A 13,788-nucleotide genomic window follows, 5' to 3' on the forward strand; every position below is an offset into this window, starting at 1 on the left:
TGCACAATCTCATGCACAACTGATAGCAATCTCAACCTCTAACACCTGTCTCCACTGAACTGTACATGCACTGAGTTAACTGATGTATTCTTCAGTTGCATTATGAGTTAATAATTAGTGAATTAATTAATAAATAATTCACACAACTCATCACTCAGTCTATTGATCAGTTAGACTAAATACAACTAGTTCAACTAAGTCAAACTGAACACAACTCCATTAACTGCTCATCCAACTCCACAGAACTCAACCACATGAGTTCCAACTGATGTCCTGCATGCAATAGCTCAACTGACCCACAAAGAAAACGTATTTCCTTTTGACAGCTGCATGTGTCACATCTGTAGCTCAAACTGAAGTGCTCCAAGAGAATAAGATAAAGTTTATAGTCTAAATATTATTATGAGACAATAATATTTGACTTTTCTATTTTTGCCAGGTAGTCTAAAAATAGACTTTGATCACTCCTGCTGTGATCACTCCTGTTGTGATCACTCCTGCTGTGACCAATCCTGTTGTGATCACTCCTGCTATGATCACTCCTGTTGTGATCACTCCTGCTGTGATCCAAAAATAGACTTTGCGCCATAATTTGCCTGCGGGCCCACTTAGTGAAGGCGAATCATTTCCACTAAGCTCCATCATCTTGTTGCATTCTCAACAAGCATTTCTTGTTGCACACTTTTCAAAACTAAACATAACACTTTTTGAGAGAGTCCATGCTAGGACTCAAGTAATAAATCAACACAGATGGACATTGGAGTTTAACCATTGCCATGATGAGTAAGCATTGACTCAGCCAAATAATAGAGTAGAACTCATATAAGGTTTTGCTCCCAAGCTCTCTGGGTGAGGGAGGGTTACGAGTCAGAGGAAAATCAATGAAAACTCGAGGAGGATGAAAAATCCTGAATCCATGACGGGATAAAGGAGCCCTCAGTTGAAAGATCTTGACCACGTTAGGATAAACTGACACGTCAATAGGCAGCTAAGAGGAAAACATCTCAAGACACATAGACATGACCGCTAGACGAGGCAGGAACAAGGAGCGATGATTAGTATCGATCCATGGTGGTTCCTCGAGAGACATGATTTCCATGATACCTTCATCAGCGAGGAAAGTCTCAGCTAAGGGATCGGATGATTCCAAAGTGCCAAGCCAGGGGGATTGAGAGTACATATCAAGAGAGGTCTTCGACATATGAGAATCAAAGGATGCAGAGTGCGAAGCTGAAACAATTTCCATGTAATTGACTTCAGCGGGACTAAGTGGCATAACCTTGCCCCAAGTATCAACAATATCTGGTGCAGGTATGACCCAGGGATTAGATTTGACTGAGATCATGTTGATAGAGGCAACATGAGGAGGTGAGAGTGGAAAAATTCCCATTAAGGCAGAATCTTTGAAGAGACCCGCCCCCACACTCTCATAGGGAGTACCAGAGTTCTTGAAGTACGAAACATTGCCATCTAAGGAAGAAGAGGCAAAGAAAGACATCTGATCAATGGTGAAAATCTTCCCCTGATGGGGAAAATGGATCACGCGAAACAAAGAGGAGGCCATGGCATGCATGGAATGAGTCCAACTTCGGCCGAGTAGAAGATTATAATTAAGATTGGTGTCAACAATATCTACTTTGACTTGCACTATCTTACCTTCCAAGGTGATGGAAAGGTTAGGTAAGACATTGAAGAGTCGCGAATCGCGCCCATCGAAAGCTTCCAAAGTGTTTAGAGATTGATTCAGTGTAGGGGAACCAATAGCCTTCCAACATGCAGTTGACATGATGCAGGTGGAAGCACCTTCATCGATGATAGTGTGGTGGATGGTCTTCTCATTAACGATTACCTAAATAAGAAAGGAAATTTGATGAGGGAGCCATGGAACATGGTTATCCAGATTGAAACATATGAAATTAGAATCGGTGGGATCGATGCCTCGAATAGCTGACAACAAAGATTTCTACTACGATGGGCAGCTTTGGAGTACCTCGAGAGGTGACATGGCTGATGGTGCCTGAGCCAAATCCTCAACAATATTGTAGTGTAGTATTGAGTGGCTTGGGAGTTGGGATTATACAAGGATTTCCACAGCACACCTCGAGAGGATGGCCGCGTATCGGAATCAGGGTTAAGGCGCTCGATTTGTAGAGGGCTAGAACTCGGGGTAGAAGAAGAAGGTGAATCTTATTTTCCTTTCCCAGTTGTCCTAGCTAGAGTTTGATAATAGTTTGATCAAGTAGCCACACTAATGGGCATGCTCATCATGAACACTTGAGATCTGGAGGAAGTAGATCAGGGTTGGTCTACCATTTGGGTTTTCTGAGGTGGAAATGGATCTTTAAGAACAGCAGGGGTCCCTTTGAGCAGGTGACTAACTTCGGATCATTGAGGAAAATCCTTAGTGTAGTGATCCTCCTCACAAATGAGGTAGCGATATTTAGGTTTTTGTTGCAAAGATTCGCCAGCAAACGATATGGAAGGACCCTGTTTCGAGGCATCGGCTTTAGCTTTGCTTTTGCCTTTCTTTTTTTCTTTTAAGGATTTGTCCACTGTGGTAGACTAGATAGCATGGATCTCTGAGGTTTTACCAGGGCCTAGAAGATTCTGAGATGAACTATTAGGAGCAGTATTCGAGACCGACTTCTATTTGGAAGAAGTTTTAGTAGGGATCTAGGATACTGAACCAATAACTCCATCAACAGGAGGAATAGCTGGTGACTTTGATGTTGCAAATCGGATGATGGTCACAGAGCATTAGATAACAACTCGTATAAAGTGCCAGACTTGGAGTAAACTAGATCCAAGTACTAGGCACGAGCGATGACTTTCTCTTCAGTGACGCATCCACCCATAGCTATATCGTGAGCAATTGGGGCTATGAATGATTTGGTAAACCATTCAGTGAGAAACTGATCAGCCATCTCGAATTTGATCAGGTGATGTCTACGTCTCTATTCATGGATGTGATCAGAGATGTGTGTCGTAGTGTCTTGCTTAAGCGATGTGAGAAAATAGGTGCCAGTTTCATAGTGAATTGACAAATGAAAATGCGTGAGAAAAACCATGGCTAACGAATTAAAGTCATGGTAAGTACTTCGAGGTAGCTCAATGTACCATTTCACTGCAACACCCATGAGGGTTCATTGGAAAAGATGAAGATGAATGGAATTGTCCACGTACAATTTCGACGAGCACTAGAGGTGATATGTCATCACATGGGCTTAAGCATCTTCTTTAGCTTTTCCATAGAACTTTGGGCAATACTTGATATCTTGGACAGCATCGAAGGCCAGTATGGTGAATGAAGGATCATATCATTCGTAACACGCGATACATCCGGAAACTTGAGTGTAGCTAAGAAAGGCGATTGAGTGTTAAAAGGCACGGGAGGTCAATGGGCGGGCCCATAGGGAGGAGCCCATCCCTGCTGGTAAGGATTTTGGCCCCACAATGGGGGATTTTGGCCATATGGAATTTGAGGCTGCCTCCATTGTGGATTACCTTGACCATAGGGAGGATTTTGACCTTGAATACCTTGAAATTGTCTAGGCATAGGTTGATGATAGGCATTGTATGGGTTAAAAGGCTGTTGAGCCTATTGACCTTGGACATATGGATATGGGACCTGTTGTCCTAGAACATAGGACTGATGAACCTGTTGTCCCTGAACAAGAGGGTTCCAGACCTGCAGCCCTTGGGCATATGGTTGATGCACATGTTGCCTTGGACGTGGGGGTTTTGTACCTAGTGCCCTTGGCTGGCAAGATTCTAAACGTGTTGACCTAGGACAAGAGGATTCTGAGCCATCTGCTACAGGATTTGACCTTGACCCTACCCCTGCAAGGGTTGACCTTGTTGGTATGTATACAAGGGTTGCTGCTTCCCTGATTGGTTTTGTTGTTACAAGGATTGACCTTGCAGTTTCAAAATTTGTCCCTAAAGTTGCAGAGGTTGGCCCTGCGAAGGTATGGGTTGAGAGGTGTGTGAAGCATATTGCATCTGCTATTGCGTGGCTTGTTGCAACTGTTGTAAGGATTGACCTTGCAATTGTTGCAGGTGACCTTGCTGAAACATAATTTTCCCTTGTTGTTGCATGGAGAGCCATTGCTGTAACAAAGGTTACCCTTGCGGTAACAAAGGCTGCCCTGGTTGTTGTAAAGGTTATCCTTGTTGTTGCAAGGGTACTTGAACAGTGCCTAGGAAATTACCAAACTAAATCTGGTCATAGCTAGGCTAGCTGTATTGCCCAGATTGGAGGGTGTAAGATTGATTAACCAATCCTTGAGAACCATATGGAATGTAAGGATTTTGGTATTGGACCTGAGCCCCATAGGGCTGCTGATACTGGGATTTTGACGGACCAATGGGATTTTGAACCTGTTGGTACTGGACATTGCTTGATCTAGTACGGTCAGTAGGGTTATAAATAATACCAGAAGAGGGTTGGTTTATACCAAGCATGTGAGCTTGTGAGCCACTCATATTAGTGGCACCTGACACCATAGAGACATTTAGGTTCTGCCCCTCAGGTGGTGGTACAATCTAGCCACTAACTAATGGGACAGAGGAAGTGACAGAGACAATCTTTGAAACTGTCAGTTGTGACTGATGTGTAACTGGGATTGACAATATTGGATTTCACCGAGACTAAAGTAATAGCCTGTTGGGAAGTCATGTTCATGACTAACGAACCTGACGTAGGCCTGAAACCTGATTCCCATACAGGATTATGGTAGAGTGATGAGGCACTAGGTGTGCCTGAAACTAAGTTCCCTAAAGACACATAGCTGGGTGGCAAACTAGCGGGAATACCTTTTGGAAAAGGGAAACCCTCAAGAGGAAACTGCAATTGCAATTCTGCCCCTTCAACAGTGTTTGGAGTAGAATTTAGACTCATCTAGAGATGTGACTGTTGGCTAGTTGAATTGTTTATGAATTAAACATTCAAGTACCACATTAATTGTCAACCAGGGAAAGTCTTTTTATTCCAAAGGCTACTGCGTACTGTATGTACTCAAAATCTAAAAGCATTGAAAAGCTGTAGTATACGTGATTCTTACGCTATGTCATTACAGTACTTGTTAAAGTAAAAGCAATTAATTAAAACTACAAATCTGGAAAACGAAATGATGGATGCTCTGTTGGCAGAGGATCAGGACCCTATCCTCCAGATGGGGACGTTCAGCACCTGCCCCTGTAATCAGATTTACTAATGCACACTGCACTCTCATTCACCGGTGAGAAACAAACTCAAGTGATTAATGAAACAGAGTACTAGAAAAACAGAAAATACCAGAGGTAATGCTATCAAATCCAAGCAGAGTACCAAAAAGAAACTATTTCACACTTACACACTTGACAAGAAAGTAAATGGGCGAATCTTATGAGGAAGGTGGGCCCAGTCCCTCTCACAAGATTCCCCAGGAAAACGAAGACTGGATTAAGTGCTCAAAATAGTTGTATATTCATCTGCCAAAAAGATTTAAATACAATAGAGTTCAGACTTGCTGATGTTCTCAGGATCTCTCTTTACAGACTGACCATAGACACTAACTAATCCCTTTTTCATGTAGATGTCTCCTCTTTATAGAGGAGACATCTATTACAATAAAGTATTACAGCCCATTCAATTAACCCATCTTATAAAAAATAATCAATTCAGAACGCTGTTACAACAGTATGATAATACATTCTTTCTTGAGTTCTAGCTGTTACACAGCGGGTAACTGACTTTGACCGTCTTCTCGGGATCTTCATATTCCTTTGCCATTTCCCCATGCTGTTCCTGATTTAGGCCATGATGACTGTGTTCTTTTTGCTTTAGATCTCCGCTTGATTATGCCACGTCAAGGTTCTTTAAATAGTTTCCATCTGTTATTCGCGGCTGTTATAAAATAGCTTGCTTTAGGTGATTGTTGTTGCTAACTGTAGCAACTACGGAGTTGTTGCTTCTGGTGTTGCAGCAACTGCGTAGTTGTTGTTTCTGGTGTTACAGCAACTGCATAGTTGTTGTTTTTGGTGTTACAGCAACTATACATTATAATTCCTGCAAGCTTAAGGCAATTACTTGACAATTTAGTCAGCGTTTCCAAGGATAAGTATAAAGATATTCACGAATATGAACTAAACAATTAAACATAGATATGCGGGAGGTTACTTCGTACCTTGGGGTCATTATGTCATTATAAAATAAAAGCTTTCAACTTATGACTGCAAAAGGATAATAATACGGCAAAAGATAAGGTCAAAAATAGGTCAATTGTGAGTCCCAACAGTGACTAGAGCATCACCTTAGGGTTCCATGTTTGAAAAAAAATGACGATGAATGGACAAATGTGTACTGAGGGATAGTTCCAAAGGAACACTCGGATGGTTGTACAGACTGTAAGGATGCTGTGGTGATATCTCAACAACATAAAGCAGAGGGTTCAAAGGATAGATAACTAGTCCAGGCTGACCGTCAGTGGTCAGCATGTTCTCTAGAGTTGAAATGGGATTGTCCAGAGATTGCATGCCAAGATCAGTAGATGACCCTGTATCGAAAGTAGGCGGAGGATGAGATGACAATGGTTGAACACTGAAAACAATTGCGAGTTCAACATTTTGGTCCTCAAGTGACTTTGATAACTCAACAAATGACTTCTCAGACAATCTTTCAGACAGAGGAGAGGAAGAGGAATTGGGTGAACTAGATGGTTTAGCCACGATGATCTTATCTTAGTCGATAGAGAAAATAACTTCAAGGCTTTAAAATGTCCTTTTAATGGAAATCATGGTTTTGTCAAAAAGACTAACAGGATGTTTTGGATCATGGGTAATCAATTATTAAGACACATAAAATATTGATTCTCTTTCATTTTTTAAGAGTCAAGACAAAAGCAAGGGTAACAGATGGTTGGGTAAGATGGATAACTAGGGTATATAGTATACTCACCAGCACCATAAGCATCTGTAGTAGAAACAAAGATGACTCTATCACTTTCGATTGGAAACAAGATCGAAAGGATAAGTGCTCGAATGATATTTTAAATTTAACGAGTCAAAAATATCAAATAACTGCTCTAGATGATCTAGGTAAACATGATTACCAGGCAACCATGAACTGCAGAATACGTCCTGGCAAACCAAGAAGTACGAGCAGGGAATCTCCCTGAATGTTGTGTTTGGTGTATCACGTTCACAAGGCAGATGAATCGACTTCCTAAGGAGAAAGGGATTGCAACCTAGTGGGGTCTTCCGTTATATACTCAACAGTATAGGGATCACAAATATGTGCTAGCACTGTTTAATACTAAAGCTAATGACAACTTCTAGGTTTAAAGACGCCAAAACACGTCTCTAGCCTAGACCTTCTAGATATGATTGTTAATTTCAAATGCACCTTAGGTTAATTGAATTCATTTTAGAGTTGATCTTGAGTTAAGTTTCAGTTTTCAGGTCTTAGTGATGCTACTCGAAAAAACCTAAAATGCAACTAAATGAGACAAGACCCTTTCAATTCGATGAAATGTCTACACTAGAGAGGGTAGAAACTCCTCAATCGAATGCAAACAACTAAGCAACTGAAAAAAAAATGATCTTTCATTGCCTTAATTTTTCAAAAAATAAACTAATGAAAAATGCATTCCAATTCCGAATTTCCTAACAAGCACTTATCTATTAGTCCTTTCAAAACGAAAAATTATCTTCCTTTTTCAAATATTGATGCAATTCTAGTCTTTAAAAATTGCAAATTATCGTAACATAATGATGCAACAAGCTAGAATTTCATACTTTCTCATGAAACAACAAAACAAACTTTTCGCATACAATCTTTCAATGAAAAAGTTTTTGAGACAATGAACTCTTCAAGTAGATGAAAACATGAAAAGAGAAGTTCATTCAAATCAATGAAACACCGACTTTACCAAACACAAGGCCAACAATGTAATCTATGTCGAAAAGAGACGTTCAAGCTAGTAAACGAAACTTTTTCAAACTTGTGCAAAAAGAGGTCAAAGTCATAAAAAGGACCAAAAAACAAATGCAAGGAGTAAACACACCTACAACCCAACTTAGTGAGTTCACAAACTGCTGAATGGGCAACCAACTAGATGCCCTAGTGTCACTGGCCACTCAATGACTCAATCAATCAAATAGAAATATGAGAAGCCAACAAGCAAGCAAAACCAAATGAAAAGTAGCTTTCTAATCAGGGATAAAATAGTCAAAAATGCTTACGGGGTCAAAAACACAAGAATAGAACAAACTGGCCAAGATTGGGGTCAAGCTCTAATCTTCACTTCAAACATCAGTACGACTGCCTAATTGACAATAAGCGCCATAGGCTGGTCGGCATGATTGTTCCTCAACAATTCGTGTTGGTCGGCGGGACTGTCAGTAGATTTAGATCGTTGGTTGAGGCAACTAAGGAAAAATGAAAATAAAATTCAAAACAAGGACCAGATCTGCTACTATGAATTTTAGACTTAGGCCAGTAAGCAGGAGAAAAGAAATAGAACCAAAGGGAAAACGTGAAACTAGAAAAGTTCACACGAAATTGTGAAATGAAAAATCAACAAAAAGATGGGATCCCAGTGGAGTCACCAATTTGTGGTGAAGTAAAATTATAAGTGCGGACACGAACGAATTCCTCTAGCTCGATAATGGGTCTAGCCACAACAGATACATTCTATGGAAGATTTCCTTAGGTTAGAATCAATCAATAGGGCCTACCTCTTGGTCGCTTATCCTACTTGATGATGTCCTCGCTTGCTCGCTCTAGAAATCTCTCGCTTCCTTCTTCAATCTCTTGAAACAAGTAAACAATAACAACACGCAAAAATAATAATAGAAAAATTGCAATTCAACCTACTTAATGAGTCAAGAAGCATTAAGACATAGATATGTAATATTACAAAACATGTAGGAAATCAATCGATAGTTGCATATATTAATACTAAGGAGATATTACAACCATTCATCTTGACGTTGCAGTCTTCCTTTTATAAGACCAGGTTCTCACACACTTCTGCTAGCATTCCACGATGGCTTCAAACAACAATAGTTAAAGGCTCTTCCCTTTAGGCTTCACTCCAAACCAAAACACACATCTCCCTCACACAACTAGATAACTACAACTAGTAATGGCTTGCTTTTCTACTCCAAAATAGTATCAACACTCAACAATAACTTTTCCAAAACTATCAATTGTGACTAGAACACTAGTTTGTGCTTAGGAAGAAGGGAGGTTTATATAGGAAATATGGATGGGAGATGGATCCTCTTCTCATGGGAGAAGGACTTATCCCTTGAGTAGTTCCATCATTATAGGGAAAAGGAGCCCAAACTATCATCCTCGACCCCATGCAGCCAATCCATTTACCAGACTTCCATTCTTCTAGAGCTAGAAGTGTCACCTCTAATTTAAAAATGTTTCCATAACAGGATCGACACGACTGAAACATAGCTCAGTCGCTCTGGTCAGCACAAGGAGTATTGCTAATCTCTACACATCAGCATGGGGGAGACAAAGGCCATTAGCATCAGTCTTGTAAACTGGGAAAAATAGAAATTTCATGGGAAATGGTGCAAAAGGGAAATGATCTGCTCATGAAGAGGGACACAATGGGAGTTTCTTCATGAAGGAAAAGCATGTGGGGTTCACTGTAGAGGTCCTCTAGGATCAAGGAACAGGGAGTACAGGGATAGTGACAAAATGTTGTGTAACACATGGAGGGGCACATTTCTTTGGATTGATTATCTTAACTTCCTGAGATAGAAGCCTCAGTGAATATTTTCTTGGCTTCCATGAACATTTGTTTCATGTGCTCCAAATCAAACCCAACCTCTTTTTCTGGAAATTTTCGGACCCACTCAATTTCTTCAGGTTGTTTTCCTTTATCCTCGCCAATCATCATTCCACTTCACATCACGATATTCACATTAGGATCCTCTTCACGGAGTTCAGCCCTCATCATCTATAGGTTCTGGGTAGATTGATGAGGTTGCACCCCCTTTTCCTGCATCTTCACTATAAATACAGGTCAGTCTTATATTGCATGATCAAACTGAGTATAGTATCAGCACCACAGGCATGTTTGGCTCATACATTCCCATGCATAGTGTCCTGGCACTCCACAATTTTAGCAAATAACTTGTCCTTGACCTCTCGCGAGCCCTCCTCCTCCTCAGTCTCGTCCGTACCCCTGATATCCTCCTCGCACTCCTAGCACCTTGATCCAGAGGCTAAGTTTCTATTTTCATTCGATACATGGGCATTCTCTCCATGATTAACTCATAGCTATGGAAATTACAATCATCATGACCCACTGATTTACAGAAGTTGCAGAAGAGTTGTTGCGGTGTCTACACAAATTTCTGCAGTAAGTGGTAATTGTCTGTTACATGCTTTCCATCTACCTAACAGATAGCGCACCACAGCATGGGCCCTATACTTGGCCCTGCTTCAGCTTTCGGCCTAAGAGGCATCAACCCTCCTGTAACATAATTCGCAAAGATAGAGAAGTGATCTTTATCATGTCCCTAGCTTTTACATTTCAGGAACCAAACTTCTTCGTGTACCTCTAGCTGAGCTTCTCTATCCTTCTTCGAACTTTGGAACTCTAGGAAAATATTCTACAACTCTGCGTGAATCTGTTGAACTCCTAAATAAACATCTTGAATCGGTGTCTCATGCAATCTCATCACAATTTCCAGGGCTTCCACCTGGGTCCCAATCTTTTGTTGTGACAAATCAACCCTTAGATGAGGTAGGAGCAAGGCCACAAACCACTTGTGGTGCTTCCCATCAGTAAGATTCATGTTAGCTTTGGAGATCTAGCAGTTCAGTCTCTGATCTAGTTCCCAGGGTGTCTTGCCTGACCTCATCATGATTTCCTTGAATCCAATGACTGATTGTGATTTAGACTTGGTCCTACTTAATTCTTTATTCAGTGCGGTCTGAGTGTCTACCAACGATGCCATCAGGTTATTAGTGAAGTACTTAATGTACCATGTTAGTGCGTGATCCTGTATAGAAGTAACTACCTGCGCTTTCTTCATATGATCATCTTTAATATTTTTTGTTATCCATACAGCCTTCGTGATGAACCAAAACTGATAAGGATCCTCATTTCCCAATCCCTTTAAAACATGCAACTTCATCATATTCGACATGTTGAACAGTGGAGGAGGTGGTGGCGGTGTGGGTGAAGGTGTATGCTTGCGGAGGTGAAGGCGAAGGCGGCGTGGGCGAAGGTGTATGCTGCGGAGGTGAAGGCGAAGGCAGTGTGGGCAGATGGGGTATTCGCAGGAACCCTTTCATTATTAACTATACAACGCTCTATGGTGAAGCCTGTGTTGCTCCTTCTGTCACTCATAGGAGGCTCAATTAGCGGGCTATATTCAGGACCTATTCTTCATCTATCCCTGAAAATTTTTCCACTTCGCGTATCTCCAAACATCAAGGTAATGGCATAACCCACTTTTCACACAAGAGCATCTTAATCCAAGTATTCAAAGATCTTAAATACTTACCTCTCAATCCTTTGAAGAAGCATCACTCTACTTCATTGTAATTGACCGAGGTATCATCCATGAATTCTATCACAAATCCTCCTATGACGTGATCAAGGCAGTGATCAATAGCATGCACGATCTTATCTTCAAAGGCTTCCAATCTCCGCACTAGCTCTGGGGTCCACACTATTGGACCGTCAAGCCTCCAACTTCCCTAGTCATCTGTCAATTTAGCGATCCACTCGTATAGCTCGATCGAGAAGGAATAGAAGAAAACTTCGTGTCTCTTCGTGTATAGATACCTATCCAACCACTATTCTTTCTTCAGTCATGGATTTCTATTTTCTTGCGCCATGAATTCGTGGATCTTTCTATCCAACCACTCCTCAATTTCCTTCTAATTAGTTGGATTCCAATGATGCGACATCAGACATCTCTTTATGAAGATCCTGGTCCTGGGAACGGAACCATTTGTTGGCTTAGTGGGTCCTGAACTAGGTTCAGAGTTATTTTTTCCAAACAAATCCCTACACTACTGGCTCTTTCAACATGAACCCACGGAGCGTGGACTGAAATCTCATTCCAAGCAGTATGGGGGGATGCTGAAACGAAATTTCTGCACCTAGAGATTAGTGTAATGTCATTTTTATGCTCTAAATTTGTTTTCGTGTAGATCGATAAGCCTTTAGGGCTTATCGATAGAACTACCTTTAATCAGTTCTATAACTTGGCAAAGGTCTACAACTGCCTTTCGCAGAGCCTAAACAGGTGAATCAACCACTTATGCGCCTTTGTGATTACTCCTAATTCCGTATTTACCCAGATTAGCTTAAGTTTTAATAACTTCTGCATACAATAATATATTCTTCCTGTAAATAGTTACTATTACTTGCGTTCATATAACAATATAAATCATGTAAAGTCACGCATCAATACAGAATTATTTCATTACCCCATCATTCATCACAACATAAAAGTGCATTCATTCATAACAGAGATAAATAAACAAAACACAGTAATTGCTGGAATAATATATTTATTAATGCTTCAGTTCTTCTTATAGACTCAAAACTTTCCTGCACACTCAGTTGCAGGGGTTTGCACACTCAGCTATGGACTCTACTCTAGGCCTCTGCACACACAGTTGCAAAGCCTGTCTTCTACTTTAAGACTTATTCACTCTTACTCTTACTGACCCATTACATGCGTATTCATCCTTACTTCTTCTAATATCTTAGATATCCTAAGACACACCTATTTATACAATCCCATGGTCCATGAACCTTGGGTAGATCTATAAAAGCCGACACAACTTACATAAAAGAAGGGTAAAACCCTTATGACACTTTACTATCTACACACTCCGTGACCACAACTTGTGGAGACTTTACTTTTTATAAAATAAAACTTGGGCCTTTGCCCCAAAATTGACCCTAGAGGACCTTGTCCCAACAGTTGCCAATGAATAATGTGTTTTATGAAGTATTGATTGATTGATGCATGAATCTATTGAATAATTGTTAAATAATGTATGTAAGCATGTTTATGTAATTTCGTGAAGGCTTTGATGAATTATGTTATCTTTACTAAATAACCTAAGTAGATCTAAGCGAACACTAATTTAGGGTTGTTTTTTGGTGTGCATAAGTGGGGAATTCGACAGTTAAGGGTCCACAAAGACCATTCAGAGACCTTCACGAAGGTCTGAAGACTGTTTTAGCCAAGTCGCAGTATCGAGCCCTAAGGGCTTATAGATCTGCACAAAGGCAGATCTAGGGTGCTAAAAGACGTCACGTTAATCTATGGATGCAAAAACTTGGTTCCAACATCCCCCCATGATGCTTTAGGTGAGACTGCAGCCTGCGCTACATGGGTTGCTACCGAAAGGGCCATTAATGTAGGGTTTTTTGGTTGGCGCAACTAACTCTGAACCTGGGTCAGGACCCCCTATGCCAACATCTTCTAAAAATGCTTGGCCCCTTCCTTTATTAGAATAGCATGCTGGATTATCCATGAGTCATAAGTTTTGAGCTCATAATATGTCCACGAGAATACATCTTATTAAAAATAAAACTTGGGAATTTGCCCCAAAATTGACCCTAGAGGACCTTGTCCCAACAGTTGCCTATGAATTATGTGTTTTATGAAGTATTGATTGATTGATGAACAAATCTATTGAATAATTGTTAAATAATGTACGTAAGCATGTTTATGTAATTTCATGAAGGCTTTGATGAATTCTGTTATCTTTACTAAATAACCTAAGTAGATCTAGGCGAACACTAA

This window comes from Pinus tabuliformis, chromosome 8, assembly GCF_031772625.1.
Source record: "Pinus tabuliformis cultivar Carrire ecotype Pingquan chromosome 8, CPIR1, whole genome shotgun sequence".
NCBI classification, from domain to species: Eukaryota; Viridiplantae; Streptophyta; class Pinopsida; order Pinales; family Pinaceae; genus Pinus; species Pinus tabuliformis.